This window comes from Pelophylax lessonae (assembly GCF_965119305.1).
Source record: "Pelophylax lessonae genome assembly, chromosome: 7".
NCBI lineage: Eukaryota > Metazoa > Chordata > Amphibia > Anura > Ranidae > Pelophylax > Pelophylax lessonae.
This window is the reverse complement of record NC_138774.1, coordinates 117,479,690-117,493,966: the sequence shown is the minus strand read 5'-3', so window position 1 is coordinate 117,493,966 and position 14,277 is coordinate 117,479,690.

The following is a 14,277-nucleotide window of genomic DNA, read 5'->3' as shown; positions in this document are numbered from 1 at the left end:
CCTGTTTTTTTTTTTTTTTTTTTTTTTTTTTTTTAAATGTATTCCAACTCCATTGACCACCTGCTTTTTACTCTTTCGGTAAGGGTTCTGACTTCATTTGTTTGTAATAATCTTCAGATGATTTCCCCCCCCCCCCCTTCCTTCCACATGTGCACATATAAGTCTAATGCAAATAAAATGATTTTACGTTTTCTAGTTTAAAAGTAATCTGTGTGGTTTATTTTTTTGTTTGTTTTTAGTTAAAGCGGAACTAAACCCTCCTATACTTTTCAGCCAAGGAAGCTGCTATCTTAGCCTCTGTTTAATCTACAACTACCATGGTGCTGCTCATGGGATCCATTATGACACCAGCCATTTGATGATTTGATAGTTTGTGTGACAGCACAAGCAAATGTGACTGCATTCCTGGCATGCCAGGAATGTAACTGTTTTTTGAAACTTAAATTGAAGGTTTTAGTTCCGCTTTAACAAAATGTTCTTGTCACACTGTTTTACACCAATCAGGCCAATGATATATGCTTAGCTACACAGACTGATACTTGAGCAGGTGGAGTAAGGGTCAGCTCACCCAAAATGTTATATTTTTATTTTTCACCAATTGCAAATGAACGAAGCACAAAGGTTATAGGGGACCCCAAATAAAAGATCACCCAGCTTTCCCTTAATAGATTGTTTGCTTTAGAATTTTAAAGCTTATGGCCAAGCATACAGCTATAATACATTGGATCTATGGAGATATATATATATATATATATATACAGTTTATGCACTCATAGAGATTTGTAATCTTGCTTAAAGTGTTCTTAAACCTGGACTATGTAAACTCTCATTACATACTATATAACAGTGTGCATACTCTCAAAGCCAATAAAGCATTAGTTTTTTAGGTAGAGGGAAATATATCTGGTTGATCCTGCCTTCAGTAATCCCTCCCATCTTCTCTGTGTCCCCATGGCAGGCTGAGATTGTGTAGACCATCTGATGTCCTATACTGAGCATGTCCTTCTAAGCACTTCATTTCCTCCTTTTTCCGATCTGTGCTGCCCACAAAAAGAGTCATGCTTGTGGGCATATGCACCATGCTAAATGACACTCCTGTCCCCCCTATTGCTAAAAGCTATAGTGGTGGAATATAGTTTGCTGATTAATTACATTCACTAAGACTCACTAAAAAAATTTTATATTATAAATCCGTATTAAATATATCAAATGTAATTGCTAATACTTGTAAAGTAAAAAAGAGCCTTAGACGCAGATGCTGTCTTAAAAAATGAAAGCTAGTGTTATCTTTGACTCTACCTACACCACATTAATGCAAAAAAGAAAAATGCATATTTGAGGGCCAATAAAGATTTATTGGGAGCGTTAAAACAGTTTTTGTTATTTTTGGATTTTAATTGCTGTTCTGAAACTTTTTTTTTTTTTTTTTTTTAACAGTATGTGGACTGCCCCACATACATTTACTGGTATGTGATCAGTGCTTCTGGGTAAGGCACACGCCCTCTGCCCTGGCTGTGCAGTGATTTGTTACAGCACAAGCTGATCAGCGGGTCCCCGCCAATGATTGATCACCGGGACCCGCTGATAGGCTCAATCATTCACGGAAGAGAGTTCTGTTTAAAACGCAGTAAAACGTTTAACATGGAATATATTATGGCCTAAATGACGTGTCCCCCGCACCCTCCCCCCCCCTCTCACCGCCCTCCACGGCTCGCCTGCTGCCTGCCAAAGAGAAGACACGATCAAAGCCACATTTGGCTCCATGTAAAAAACCCGAAAGTGATGTCATGACATCACTTCTGGGTACTTGGCACCGAATTAAAAAAACTGAAAGCATTCAACACAGCCAAACTTGGCGTTTTGAATGCTTTTCAGTGCAGAAGAGGGGTTTGGGGTCCCCCAGATACCTCCACAACTGTACCTTTTTTGTAAAAAAATAAATATATTTTTTTTAACATGCCTGAAATACCGGCATTAAACGATATTGGTCGATCACTATAATGTACAATGTTGTTTCTGTAATATTGTGCAAAAACCTTCATTATAGTGCTGTTCGGCGCTCAGCTGACCTTATGCTGCTCTACTCCTTTTCTCCCGTCTCTCAGTGGGGGGATCTCGTTTCCTCTGAGCAGGGAAGAGAGCTCTGGCGAATCATGTAAGTGCCCAGCGGCGCTGTAATAAAGGTATTTGGCACAATTGGATTACAGAAACCCACACATTGTACATTATATAATACTGTAATAGAGTGGATTATAGGAGTTTGAACCACTTTAACTCATAATGCTAATGACTCCTGAGCTGACAGGCACAGAGGGAGAGGGTAAGAGGAGACAGGGCACAGGAACTGGAAAATACACATTGCATAAGACAAGACCTGCCCTGAAATTAAGCCCTACTGTGTCTTTTGTTGCCTAAATTAATATTAAGATCCAGTCTTCTTTTTGGAGAAACACGGTAGGTAAGGTTGAATAAAGACAATAGTCCGTTCAGTTCAACCCTTGGAGATGTATATGCGTCAGTGTTGATAATCGTTTCCCATATCCCTGTATGTTGTGTTCTTTTAGATGCATATCCAAGAGTATTTTAAAAATATTAATACTCCCCTCTGACACCACCAATTGTGGAAGAGCGTTCCACATCTTATTGCCCTGACAGTGAAAAAAATCCCTGCACGGCTTAAGGTTAAACCGCTTCTCCAATCAATGTGTAGCCCTGTGTCCTCTTACACACTCTGGGACTAAATGTTTTTTCTCTTTCATCCACCGACGAGCTTAGCTGCTGCTTTAAATAATAGACTGATAATAAGCTCCTCCCACTAGGAGTGACCAGGTAGAGCCAAAGGCTTTGACATCCCCAGGGGGGCGGGGTCCCTGGGTTATTACCCTTGTCGTCACCGTTGCATGTTCAGTTTTAGCTGCCTGGTCTTAGGAGGACTTGTCTGTGACATTTGAATGGGATTTGGAGGTAACCATTCACACTCTGAAGCAGTTCGGTTGGAATCTCAACCTTCAGAAATCTGCCCTGGTTCCAACAACTAGACTGGAGTATCTAGGGAGGATCCTCGATTCAGCTTCGGCAAAGGTAATTCTACCTCCTTAGAAGTTAAGGGAAGCGATTCTGTCGCTGCTGGCTTGTGACCTGGTGTCTCTCAGGTCATCTATGCAGGTGCTGGGCCTGATGGTGTCCTCCTTCGAGTCCGTACCATAAGGCTCAGGCCCACACAAGACTTTTGCAAAAGGAGATCCTTTTCAAATGGGACAAGGATTCTCTGGGAACTGAGAGCAATCAAGTTGAGCCTGTTCCACTGGACGGACAATCTCAATGGGTGTTGTGTCCGAGTCCAGTCGGACAATGTCACGGCCGTGACATATGTCAATCATCAAGAGGGCACCAGGAGTGCCCCAGCAGCTCTGGAGGCAGCTGAGATCCTGCGCTGGGCAGAGGACTACGTCCCAGCCCTATCCGCTGTGTATCCTCTGGCCGACGCAGTAGATGCTCTGGTGGCTCCCTGGAGCCAGTACGGGCTAGTTTATACATTTCCTCCACTGAAACTTTTATCTTGCATGCTACGCAAGGGTCGAGTTGGAGGGGATTCCGGTAATTCTGGTGGCTCCCGATTGGCCCCGGAGATCCTGGTACGCCGACGTGATTCGGCTGAAGGTCGCAGGTCTGTGGGCACTTCCTCTGCGGGAAGATCTGCTATCTCAGGGTCCGATCCTCCATCCTGCTTTACAGTCGCTGGCTTTAATGGCTTGGCTGTTGAGAGCAAGGTGTTAAAGGACAGGGGTCTGTCCAATTCTGTGATCCCTAACTTACTCAAGGCTAGGAAGTCGACTTCTCTGAAGATTTATCATTGCTTGGTGCGAATCGCTGAAGCTGCATCTTACATTATTTTGCTATCAGCAGGATCCTGACCTTTCTACAGAAAGGGGTTGACCAACGTTTGGCGTTGGGCACTCTTAAGTGTCAGATCTTGGGCTTGGCTACGCACTCTTTGATTCGTACGTTTCTTCAGGGGGTTTGCTATTTGGCTCCCCCCAGGAGCTCTCCGTTTCCTGCTTGGGACCTTTTTAATTTTTGGTTCTTTCGGTTCTTCAGAAATCTTCTTTCGAGAACATAAGACTCATTTCCTTGCTCGCCTTTTTGCAGAAAGTTGCCTTTTTGGTGGCTATCACCTTTGCACGCAGGGTTTCTGAACTAGCGGCGCTATCTTGCCATTCTCCTTATCTGGTAATACACAGGGATAAGGTAGTGTTATGGCCTAATCCATTGTTTTCTTCCTAAGGTGGTTTCAGACTTGTATCTGAATGAAGACCTAGTGCTCCATCACTCTGTCCGAAACCTTCACATCCTAAGGAAATTGCCTTGCATTGCTTGGATGTGGTTTGGGCGATACGGGTGTATCTGGAGACTGAGTCCTTTTCGGAAGTTGGACTCTAATGGACCCCGTTGGGGTCAGGCTGCGTCTGCGACGATTATCTCTTGATGGATCAGACAGACGCTGGTGAAGGCATTTTCTCTTAAGGGCAAGGTCACTCTATGCGGGAGTTGAGTGCCTCTTGGGCTTTCCGCCATCAGGCGTCAGTGATGCAGGTTTGCAAGGCGGAGTGGATGTGTTAGCATCCTCGGATGCGTCCTTTGGCCGCAATGTTTTGCAGGACGCCATTTAAGGAGCAGTCTACCTTTCCGTTTTCCTTTATGGTTTTGCTACAATTGAGCCCCAGTTGTTGCTTGTTGGGCTCTGTTTTATATAGTTGGCTATGTGAGCCGTGGGAATTGCATTCTTTTAAGTTTGTCCTTTCCCCACCCCTCAGTGGTTACTGCTTTTGGACGTCCCATCCGTTTATGATTTAAAGCAGCAGCTATATCCGTTGGTGGACTCAGAGAAATGGATTTTACGGTAAGTAAAAAAAATCTAATTTTTTCCCCTTTACCTTCCAGGATGGCAACACATGACAGATGAGGCTCCACCCCACAGGAAACACAATCGGTTCACCGCTGTTAAAAGGCCCCACTCTTCCCCTTGTCCCTCAGTATTGATTGTGTTTCTCTTCCCACAGCGAAACATTTTTTTTTTTTTTTTTTCCTCTGACCAGAAGACCTAGAGTCAAATGGTACTCCTGTGAGGCAGGTTCTGGAACGCCAGTGAGGGCCGCACTTTACCTGCACGCCTTTTGGGCTTCTCACAGGTTGTTGTGGCACAGGCAAGTCAGACACAGCGTGGTGGTCCCTCTGCTTGTTGCACCACTCAGCAGCTCAGGTCTCCTCCTGTCCTCCCCTGCCAATAGTAGGCTCCATGTTGTGAAGGGCAGGCCGCAAAATATCAGCAGCGATGAGGGGAGGACTCTGGAACTTCCCATCTGAACAGGGAAGAGGCTGAGCATGCACAGTGTGACCCGGGAGTAGGTGTAAGGCACAGAGGAGACACCGGACCCACATAGTGATGGGAAAATAACAGGCTCTTCAGCTACCAAGAGCCAGAAGGCTGTTAAGAGTGTGAACGTCTGGACCCACCTCATGGAGAAGGATGGAAAGACGGCGCAGTTTGGCTGCAGGCAACAGCAAATTGGGGCCAGGTAAAATGGCAGAATGCCTTGGAGGGGCAGCAGAAGAGGAGACAGGCTGTCTGTTAACCCCTTCATCCCAACCCCCTTTCAAAAAAGGTGGGATACAAGAAGGTGTGTGTATGCTGCTGTTGCAGTGTAAAGCACACAGCCTAACTTTGCAGTCTCCCAGTTGGGACAGCAACTTGGGAGTGGGTGAGTTTGGCCGCTATCCTCCTCATGTGATCTTGAGGCTAGAAAAGCAAGCCCTGTGGCTATGGTAAAGGGGAAAAACAGTGGTGAGTACTTCCCTTTGCCTTGGGAGCTCAGCAGCATTATCCCTTCTAGCAGCCAGGTGACTTCTTGGGCTTGGACATAGTACTCCCTCCCTTAATGAAGTTGCTGCTATTCTTTCCCTTAGGCCTGGGAACAAATAATCCAGCCGCTTCAGCTAGACTAATGTCCACAGCTTCCTTTAAACTCAGGAGATGCTGTAGTTATTGCAACATTAGGTTGCCAGTCTCTCACTATAAACCGTATTTGTACATCAATAAGGGTAAATCTAGTGAAGGGGGTGACACCTGTTAGACACAGTCTCTTCTGCCACTAAACAAGTTGGATATTCCTCAAGGGTTATTCCAAAGGGATGTAAGGTGGTCTGCAGGAACCTGGAGATTCCATGAGTAATACCACAGATTTTTCCCTGGTCAGCAATGCACACCAGATAATATGAATATATTAGGCTAGCTGCTATGATTCTGACACGTATCTCCAAGATGGTTTATTTAGAGTCTTGCCTGCCTCCTAAGTTTTTCCACATATGGTCGAGAGACACAGTAACGGGGGGTACCCTTGGGGAACATTTTCTTCTTATGCTTGCTATGTGTAACATCTTAACAAGCTCCAATCTATTATTTCCTCCTTTGCACTGTTGGATCAGTTGGTCTGTAAGAGTTAATGGGGACCCCTTATCGTTTGGGCTACTGCCCACCCCTTGATGAACTAGAATCATAATATGTTTTTCTGCAACCCTGATTGATGGTTTTCTGGGTACAAACCTCTAAACAAGAGCTACATATACTCACCTGTTTTTAACGTTTGCTTGTTAAGCCCTTCAAGTGTCTGATTGCCTCCAAGCTAAGATTGTGTCCACCTCTTCCTGCAGCTGGACTTAATTGATCTCCAGGTCTGTGCTCGTTAAGACCTTAGATACTGGGAGACTTGTGGGCCATACACACTATAAGATTTTCTGAAGACTTTTTCCTTTAGATTTACCAAAACCATATAAAATGAGGTCCAACCTAAACACGTTCAATTTGTATGCAATCTGGCAGGCCCTTGCACTACATAGAAAAGGTAAATCTGAAGGAAATCTAACCACAAAAGTTGGATAGTGTGTATCCAGCTTTGGACTCACTCCCACCTGTGAGTGGGCTAACTACACCTACTCATACTTATGCAATAGTAGGGAAACTGCTACTACTACTGTGTTGTATGCACCCACTTTAGACTTCCATTATTTGGAACTACCCTGGTTCTCTTCTTGTGGAAGAAGGTTTAGTATCTAGAGTCCAAACTATGTCTATAATAGATTTGCCCTTTGCTGGCTGTTTCTTAGTTAAACTCATCATGACTCTGACTGTCTGGTCTGGCTGCATATCCAAAACGCACAATGTGGAAGTTTGTGTCTTTTCTGGTTGTTTTGCTGCTCATCATAAATACACAACATTAAGTTGTCTGTCTTTTTCTGGGTTGACTGTGCCTTGTTGAGCATCAGAAATACACAAGTTTTTGTGTCTTTTCTGTTTATTTTGGCTAGATGACTCTTTTTTGCTTACTAGAAATACACCACATTGAAAGTTGTGGGTATCTTTATATTATACCTTATTTTTCTGAACACAGCATGGAAGTTCGTGTCCATTTTGTCCTTATATTGGTTATATTGCTACACTTCAGAAATATACAACATGGATGTTTGTGTCTTTTTTCTGTTTTTACATTTGGCTGCGCTTCTGAATACTGAACAGTGAAGATGGTTTGTGTCTTCCTAATTATATGTATTTTATATAACCCTAGCTTATTGCACTTTTAACCACTTGCCGACTGCGCACAGTATATTTACTGCGGCAGTCAGCCCCGGCCAGGCAGAGTGACGTAGGTCTACGTCGCTACTTGCCGCCGGTCCTGTGTGCGCTCCCGCCGACACCGATGGCTCGATTGGGTTCAGAACCGATCAGTCATCAGGTCCAGGCCAATGATTTTTGGCCTGGACCTGTAGATCGGTCCTGCCCAATCAGATCTTGTTCGGAGTCTGTGAAATGTAAACACAGACTCAGAAAAGACGTGCCCTCCTCTCCCATGATCCTTTTTGGATTAATCTCGAGAGGAGAGCACTTCTAACTGTAAGTACTGCACCAAACACAGTCACACACAGCTAGATAGGCACATTTACCCCCCCAATTGCCCCCCCGATTAACCCCTACAGCACCTGACACAACACACACTATATACAGCATATAGCAGTTACCTATATACCTGTATAAGTGTGATTTGTGAACAGGTGTAGCACTTGCGACCCCCCCTTTTCCACTTGAATTACCCGCCACCCCCCCCTAATAAAGATTTGAGCCCCTGATCCCCCCTGACCCCCCCCCCTGATCACCGCTAGTTAACCCCTACACCCTCTGTCACATCAGCACTAATACAAACGTAATCTACAGTGTTTTTGTATTAGTGTCATTGTGATCAGAATTAGCGCAGGCGACTAAGTTTCTGTCCCAAGAAGGTTTAGGGTCCCGCCACCCGCCCAATAAAGATTTAACCCCCTGACCCCCCCCCCCCGATCACCCCTACACCCCCTGCCATAACACACACCGTATACAGTATATAGCATTTTGCTATATACCCGTATAAGTGTGATTTGTGGTCAGGTGTAGCGCTTGCGACCCCCCTTTTTCCACTTGAATTACCTGCCACCCCCCCCTAATAAAGATTTAAGCCCCTGATCCCCCCCTGATCACCGCTAGTTAACCCCTACACCCTCTGTCACATCAGCACTAATACAAACGTAATATACAGTGTTTTTGTATTTTTGTATTAGTGTCATTGTGATCAGAATTAGCGCAGGCGACTAAGTTTGTGTCCCAAGGAGGTTTAGGGTCCCCGCCACCCGCCCAATAAAGATTTAACCCCCTGATCACCCCTACACCCCCTGCCACAACGCACACTGTATACAGTATATAGCATTTTCTATATACCCGTATAAGTGTGACTTGTGACCAGGTTTAGCGCTTGCCACCGTTCCTTTTATCCTTAGGATACCCGCCAGCCCCTTCCAATAAAGATTTAACCCCCTGATCCCCCCCTGATCACATCCCGTTAACCCCAACACCCTCTGTCACATTAGAACTAATACACACATAATATACTGTTTTTACTGTATTTTGTATTAGTGTCATTGTGACTTGAGGTTGCGCTAGCGAGCTAGTTTCTTTCCCAAAGGAGGTTTAGGGTCCCCGCCACCCCCCCCCCCCCCAGATCCCCGGCGCATAGTTTAGAAGTAACCCCTTGATTACCACGCACGCACGCACATACACTTCCATTTCTAGTATAGTGTTTGAACAGATCAATATCTGATCTGATCAGAGCTATACTAGCGCCCCCGTAGTTTAGGGTTCCCAAAACGCGGTGTTTGCACGATCAGCACTGATTCCGGCCAGCACCTGCGTTTAACCCTTTCACCCAGGTAAGTGTAGTAATCAATAGATTACTGTCACTTCCAAAAAAACACAAGACACAAAACCGCTGTGTTAGCAGAGTCAGGCCTGATCCCTGCTAGCATTAGCAGTTTTTTTGGTAGCGCTTGAAATAGTCTTCGACAACCAGGTGCTTTTTATTACCTGTGAGTCGCATCACTGTACAGGTAAATTTAGTTACCAAAATGTCTAAACGTTTGTACAATGATGAAGAGGCTTACAGCCCATTCTGGAGTTGTTGAGATGCAGGAATCGCAGGGTGCTCGTATGGAGCAGAGTGTGGTTACTAGTGCCGCTCATTTTTATGGCGACCTGGCAAGCGCCAGCGGCCTAGTACACCCTGGACCTAGTACAACCAGCACTGCAGTAACACCTGGTGACGTGGCGAGTCCCCTAAGTGCAGTTGAAGCTGGTGCGGTGGCTAGCACAAGTAGTGGCCCGCAGCCACCGCGTATTCGTAGACAGGCCCGTAGAGCCCATAGTGCCCTCCCTGATGCGCTGGCAAATCCCAATTGGCAACCCACTGATTCTACAGCGCCAGTACTTCCCCCATTCACCGCCCAACCTGGAATCCACATGGAGACAGCTGGTTTTACGCCCCTGAACTTTTATGAGCTGTTCTTCACGGAAGATCTTTACAGATCTATTGTGGATCAATCAAATTTATATGTACAACAGTTCATCGCCGCCAACCCAAATTCACCCCTTGCCAGACAATTCGGCTGGAAACCTATAACGGTTTCCGAATTTAAAATCTTTCTGGGCCTTTCCCTCCACATGGGCATAACTAAACAGAGTGAATTGCGGCTATATTGTTCCACTAGCCCAGTTCACCATATGCGCATGTACTCTGCCTCCATGTCCAGGGGGAGATACAAGCAAATTCTGCGATTTATGCATTTCAGCGACAATGAAATCTGTCGTCCTCGGGGAGACCCTGAATACGATCGGCTCCACAAAATTCGGCCCCTCATAGACCACTTCAATCAGCGGTTTGCAGCCTTGTTTACCCCCGAACAAGTTGTCTGCGTTGACGAGTCCCTGATTAAATTTACTGGCCGCCTTGCTATGAAACAGTACCTCCCCAGCAAGCGTGCCAAGTACGGGGTCAAGCTGTACAAGCTCTGTGACAGGGCCACAGGCTATACAGTTAGTTTCCGGGTTTCCGGAGGGAAAAGATAGCTGTGTGGAGCCCCCGAACTGCCCAGACTACATAGGGAGCAGCGGTAAGATTGTTTGGGACTTGGTGTCACCCTTATCCGGAAAGGCGTACCATTTGTACGTGGACAACTTTTATACAAGCGTGCCACTATTTAGTCACCTTCTCGATTTACAAATTGGCGCATGTGGCACCGTGCGACCTAATCGCCGGAGCTTCCCCCAACGGCTTGTAAATTCCCGTCTTAGTCGGGGGGCGAGAGCCTGCTTGAAAACGGACAAATTGCTTGCGGTGAAGTGGAAGGATACACGGGATGTTTATGTTCTGTCCTCCCTTCACGCAGACACGACGATCCAAATCACTACGGCAACTGGCGTTGTGGAGAAACCCCTCTGTGTCCACGAATATAACCTTAACATGGGAGGGGTGGACCTTAACGACCAGCTTTTGGCGCCGTATTTAGTTGCCCGTAAAGCCAGACGCTGGTACAAAAAAGTGTCTGTTTACCTTTACCAATTGGCTATGCTGAACGCCTTTGTCCTATACAGGGCGTCAGGACGAACTGGATCTTTCCGGGAATTCCAGGAAGAGATCATCCTTGCCTACCTGTACCCAGGAGGCATGCCTGCCCAACTTCCCCTTCCAGATGCAGTGAGCCGGCTGCATGAGAGGCATTTTTCTTATGTCCTCCCGAGTACCCCTACCCAAAGATACCCCCAAAAAAGATGTCGTGTCTGTAGCAGGCGCGGATGTAGGCGTGACACCCGTTATTATTGTCCCAAATGTCCTGACCAACCTGGTCTCTGCATCGGGGAATGTTTCGAGCGCTACCATACACTAGTGGAGTATTAGCGTAGGGTACAGCACGACACAGTGTAGGGCACACAAACACAGGGTCTCGAAGGATGTTGGATGTCCATCGATATTTTGAGAGACCCAAGCTGGAAGATCGCAGTCCCAAATCAAGACATCAAGAAACGGTTAGAAAGAAAAATAAAAGGATCCAAAAACTGTTGTGTCAGTAATTTTATATGTCCTTCTACTCCTTCCTAATGTACTTTTTTCAATGTCCTTTGTTTGTTTTTTCATTCTTTTGTGACCTGTTTCTCTTGCAGGTACTCGTCGGCTACCACGCATTGATTTTATATATTCTGACACAAACAGTGTTTGCGCTCAGCATATATGGATACCTTTGCTGATAGCAGCTGTGGTGATTTTCTGATTTCAGCACTGCAGTTAAAATCCTATTTTGATATACGTGGATAGTGCCGTGTATACCCATCATTAAATTCAGTGGGTGGTTGTTTGGGTGGTTAATGATGAGGATCCAAAAACTTTTGTTGTGTCAGTCATTTTATATGTCCTACTCTTCCTACTGTACTTTTTTTTAATGTCCTTTGTTTGTTTTTTCATTCTTTTGTGACCTGTTTCTCTTGCAGGTACTCGTCGGCTACCATGCATTGATTTTATATATTCTGACACAAACAGCGTTTGCGCTCAGCATATATGGATACCTTTGCTGATAGCAGCTGTGGTGATTTTCTGATTTCAGCACTGCAGTTAAAATCCTATTTTGGTATACGTGGATAGTGTCGTGTATACCCATCATTAAATTCAGTGGGTGGTTGTTTGGGCGGTTAATGAAAAAAAGGCTGCATGAAAAAAAAAAAAACCTATATGCCAAACAAGGACCAGCAATGTACTGGTACGTTGCTGGACTTTAAGTGGTTATACCAGGATGATGCCTGCAGATTTAGGCATCTTGGTATCGTTTTTTACAGCCAGCGGTCGGCTTACATGTAAAAGCAATCCTAGCAGGTAATTGGCCGCTAGACTGCTTTTACATGCAGTGGGAGGGGCCTCCCCCCCCCCCCCACCGCCGCCTTCCGCAGCCTTCCGTGGTTTTTCTCGGGCTCTCCTGTCTCACCGGTTAACCCGAGAGTGCAGCCGGTGGTTCAATTGTCTAACCATAGAGCTAATTGGAGATGAGAATGGCTCCAATCATCTCTATGGCCTAAGATGCCGGAGGCTACGAGCATTTCATGACTTCTGTTTCGCCAGAAATAAGCAGGGCCATTGGGAAAGTATTTTATCACACCAATTTTGGTGTGGTCAGATGCGTTAAGGCCAGAGGAGAGATCTAGAGTCTAAAAGACCCCAATTTTTTTAAAAAAAGAGTACCTGTCACCACAGATTGCTATCATAGGGGATATTTAAATTCACTGTGATAACAATAAAAATGATTTAAAAAAAAAAAAAAAAAATTAAAGGAAAGGTGTCAAAATAACATAAAAAAGCAAAAGAAAAAAGAAAAAAAAATTTGAGCCCCCCCCCCTTTCCCCCGGTGCTTGCGCGCAATGGCGCACGCAAGCGGTGGTCTAGTGTCATATGTAAACCGCAATTGCAGCATGCATGTGAGGTATCGCCGCGATCGCCAGATCGAGTGCAGTAATTCTTGCAGTAGACCTCCTCTGTAAGTCTAAAGTGGTAACCTGTAGAGACTTTTAAAGGTTTTTAAAAATGTATGTATGCATGCGCAATTTTTAAAGCATGTCATGCTAGGTGTCTATGAACTCGGCATAAGATCATCTTTTAAATTTTACCAAAAAAATTGGAATTATATAGTGTATTTGTGCAATAAATTTAAAAAATGTATTTTTTTCGCAAAAATTGCGTTTGGAAAATCTGTGCGCAAATACCGTGTGACAAAAAAATTTGCAACATCCACCATTTTATTCTATAGGGCCTCTGCTTTAAAAAAATATATAATGTTTGGGGGTTCAAAGTAATTTTCTAGTAAAAAAAAAAATATCTTTTCATGTAAACAAAAAGGCACAGAAAAGGCTTGGTTTTCAAGTGGTTAGAAGAGTGGGTGATGTGTGGCTAAGATTGAGCATAAAATGCCGGGACAGTTCAAACACCCCCCAAATGACCCCTTTTTGAAAAGTAGACACCCAAAGCTTTTTTCTGAGAGGCATGGTGAGTCCATGGAGTATTTTATATTTTGCCACAAGTTTCGGGAAAATTATTATTTTTTTTTTTTGTTTTTTTTACAGAAAGTTGTCACTAAATGATATATTGCTCATGCATGCCATGGGAATATGTGAAATGACACCCCAAAATACATTCTTTTGCTTCTCCTGAGTACAGGGATACCATATGTGTGAGACTTTTTGGGAGCCTAGCTGTGTACGCGACCCCGACAACCAGTCCACATCTTCAGGTTTTCTAGTGGCGTAAATTGCTGATTTTACCCCTGACTACCTGTCACAGTTTCAGAGGCCCTGAAATTTCAAGATAGCACAAACCCCCCCCCAAATGACCCCATTTTGCAAAGTAGGCACTCCAAGCTACTGGCTGAGAAGCATGGTGAGTCCATGGAATAGTTTATATTTTGCCACAAGTTTCGGGAAAAAAGTTTTTTTTTAATTTTTTTTTTTACACAAAGTTGTCAGTAAATGATATATTGCTCACACATGCCATGGGTATATGTGAAATGACACCCCAAAATACATTCTGCTGCTTCTCCTGAGTACAATGATACCCCATGTGTGAGACTTTTTGCCAGTCTAGCCGCGTACAGGACCCGGAAAACCAATGCGCACCTTTTGGCTTTCCAAGGGCGTAAATTGTTGATCTCACTCCTTACTACCTATCACACTTTTGAAGTTTTGAAGTCCATAAAAAGCCAAGATGGCACAAAACCCCCCCAAATTACCCCATTTTGCAAAGTAGACACTCCAATCTATTCGCTGAGAGGCATGGTGAGTATTTTGCAGCTCTCATTTTTTTTTTGGAAAATGAAGAAAAAACAGGAAAA